The sequence below is a fragment of the Syngnathus scovelli genome, chromosome 12 (genome assembly GCF_024217435.2).
Source record: "Syngnathus scovelli strain Florida chromosome 12, RoL_Ssco_1.2, whole genome shotgun sequence".
Taxonomy (NCBI): domain Eukaryota; kingdom Metazoa; phylum Chordata; class Actinopteri; order Syngnathiformes; family Syngnathidae; genus Syngnathus; species Syngnathus scovelli.
This window is the reverse complement of record NC_090858.1, coordinates 13,727,813-13,731,187: the sequence shown is the minus strand read 5'-3', so window position 1 is coordinate 13,731,187 and position 3,375 is coordinate 13,727,813.

Sequence of the window (3,375 nt, the reverse complement as noted above, 5' to 3'; positions counted from 1 at the left end):
CGCTGGTAGCTGTTTGCTAGGGTAACGGGTGATGACCTCATAAATGAGGTCATGAGAGGGAATAAAGGGAAATGTGCTTTTGGGAGTTTGCAAACATATTTTTTAAGGTTGTGTTAAACTTATAATCATATTAATATCTAGTATTGGAGTGCTCGTGTGGATTGGTGGGGGGCGAGGAATGTGCAGGCAAACTGCATGAACTTGTTTTCTTTGAAGTGTTGTGGAATAGGCCCGGATAGGGAGTACCGGAGGAGACCATCTCAAGGTCGGTTAGGAAACAAGAACAACAGCACGTCTATGAGACCGGCCTTCGAGGGAAAAACCCAACCGTCTGACCTCAGCGACACCTGGACCGGGGAGGAGATGGCCATCGACCAATCATCTCACAATATTTTGCATGCTTTAATATTCATATTGTGTTTCTTTAAAACTGGGCAACCCGGAAGAATGTGTCGTCTTTTGGTGGTCACAAAAACGCACGAGTTTTAGTGTGAGGGACCCGGGACCCAGGCCTGTATTAGTGCGCTTTGTTAGGAATAAATAATTGGTAAATTTGGTCTGATTGATCTACTGGTCTTCTCTTTGACAGAACGAACTCGCAAAATTGTTAGGTGCGCCAGTGTGTGGATTAGGACATAGCAATTTATGTGTTAAGTGTTGATCGCAATTTGGAGTCAGATCAATAACTCGAATCCGTAACCTAACAATACTTATTCGAGCTTTTCCAGTCCCTCAATACTCCTCACCATCAGTATCTTGGCCTCTTCTGGTGATCCATTAAGCTTGATGTATATCTTGCAATTTCTGGTCCATGTACTCTGTATTTTTTTCATTCTTCTCAAGTGACGTGCTTTCTTTGCAATATCCGCATTGGTCTTTGTCAAATGTTCATTAATGTAGATGTCTGTGCCTTTGAGCAACTTACCCTGCTTTAGAAGTGCAACTTTGTGCTTCCTGTTGACAAATTTCAGAATGACTGCTGGCTTGTCATTACTGTTTCTTCTGGGCAGTGGATGACATGCTTCAACCTGGTTGGAGTCCATAGTTATTCCTTTAGTTTGCAGAAACTCAGCTACCTGTTGCTCAGCTGAGCTTGCATGTTGCTCACAGCCATCGTTACCTGCCGTCACTGCCCTTGCATAAGATATAGGTTTAATTGCTATTCCCGTGATGACAATGTCATTTATTCGTGTATGTTGCTCAATGTCCGCTACCCGACTTTCAAGGTAGGCAAGCCGCTTGTCCTTCTCAGCATTGAGCATACGGAGCATCTTTACCTCTTCCACCAATGCCAAGATGTTTTTCTGCTGCATCCTTACAGCAGAAACTTCTTCCGAAAGGAAGTCAAGTGACCTTTTTATGTCCTCAACCTCCTCCGTGGACATGGTTAGGTTTTTTTTCGGCCCCATATTGCTCACGTTGGTCGCAGCTATCTCTTTGACAGCTCAATCAGCTGTTCCCTGGTAAATCAGCTGTTAGCAGTCTGCTAACAGACTCGCGGGTTCGCGATCTGCTTAGATCGGTTACGCTTACTTGTATTTCCTTTCACTAAACAGCACAGGGATGGTTCGTCTGTGGCAACAAATTAACAACAGAAACTGCACCATATTATTATATTTACATTATTTACACAATAATTTTTTAATGTTTGAAATATCTTTATTTTTCACTTTTTAATATTTTTGAACAAGAAAAATTACATGGAACAACAATAGAAAAACTGTGAACTGTGTTTGTGTGTGTGTTTTGCCTCTTTTTCTCAGCATTGAATGCAGTATAGGCAAACTACCATCTTCTGGCTGTGATCATTGCACACAAGTACACACCTATTGCTAACCTTGCAGTCTTTTCTGCTTGGGCAGATCTGATACCTCTTCCTCTTCGGTTAGCCCAGGCTGCTACTTTGTTGTGGCTGGGTTGTGGGTTTTGTCACCCCACACCTTTCCATTGTTTCTATAATCGGGGTTTGTAGCTGGGGGCAGCGTTCCAGCAGACTCCTCATGTGTGGCGTGACAAGCTCCTTTGACAGTTCTTTGAGGAAGAGCCATCGTGCATTGGTGATGCCACTCTTGAAATCTGGGTGTTGAGCTGTGAAAAAGGCATTCAGATGGCCACCTCTGTGTTTGGCGCTTGCAGGTGTATGTGCCAACCATCTGGTCAGTGGTGTCAACACCTCCTTTGGTCTTATTGTAAAATCTGATCACTTCTGTTTTTTTCTTCCCGCTAGTTTCATCCACTACTTTGTCGTGGTGTATCGTGCTCAGGAGCACAACAGCTTTTCCTTTCTTCCTGACATAGCTGACCATGGTAAGGTTGCCATTGAATCCAAACTCTGTGCTGTGAACCTCCCGAGACTTGGAAGGCTTCATCAGAGGAGGGATATCTGGCTTGTTCTGGCGTAGAGTCCCCACAATGGTGAGATCCTTATCCAAGAGATGCTGCGCAAGAGGCACACTGATGAAGAAGTTGTCCATTGTTATGTTTCGCCCTGTGTCTAAATTGACTACACAACTGCTGGACAATGGTTTCACCCAGATTCTTCTGAACCTCTTCTCCTGGTTGTCTCCCCGTGTAAACTATGCCATCTATTGCTATTGCATAGGGCATAGGTCGGCAATCCATGGCTCCGAAGCCACATGTGGCTCTTTCATCCTTCTGTTGTGGCTCCCTGTGACTTTGGAAAATAATGAGTATTTTATAAAAATTAAATTTTATTTTAGTTTGTTCATTTTAAAATATAATTCAGAATTTGAAGATTATGGTAAACTTGTAACATTAAAATTAAACGTTTTTAATATTTTTACCGCCCAAAATATGCATCACATCCGCCGATGTGTGACATTCGAATTCCTGGCGTCCCTCACGTCTGGCAGCCGGCGTTTTTCCAGCACACTACCAGCTACCAGTTATTTTTTTACCCCTGCCAAGAAAAGGAAAATTTCTGAAGATAACAGAACGTTTAATGCTATGTGGGCAGATTCTTTTGCTTTCACTGCTGATGAAACCGGTTTACCAGTCTGCTTAATATGTGGTAAAAAATTGGCAAACAACAAAAAGTCAAATGTTGCGAGACATTTCGAGAACAAACACTCGGCCTGTGCTAAAAAATATCCCAAGGGAGAGGAGCGAAAAAAGGCCGTTTCGGAGATGATGCGGAAGGCTGATGTGAGCAGAAGTCACTTCAAGAAGTGGATTAAGACTGGAAATTCAACTACATGTGCAAGTTTCGTGGCTGCTCAGGAAATAGTCAAGCATGGGAAGCCATTTACAGATCGAGAATACCTCAAAGAAACATTTATTAAGATTTCAGAACATCTCTTCTCGGACTTCAAAAACAAAGATGACATTTTGCAGAAAATAAAAGACATGCCTCTC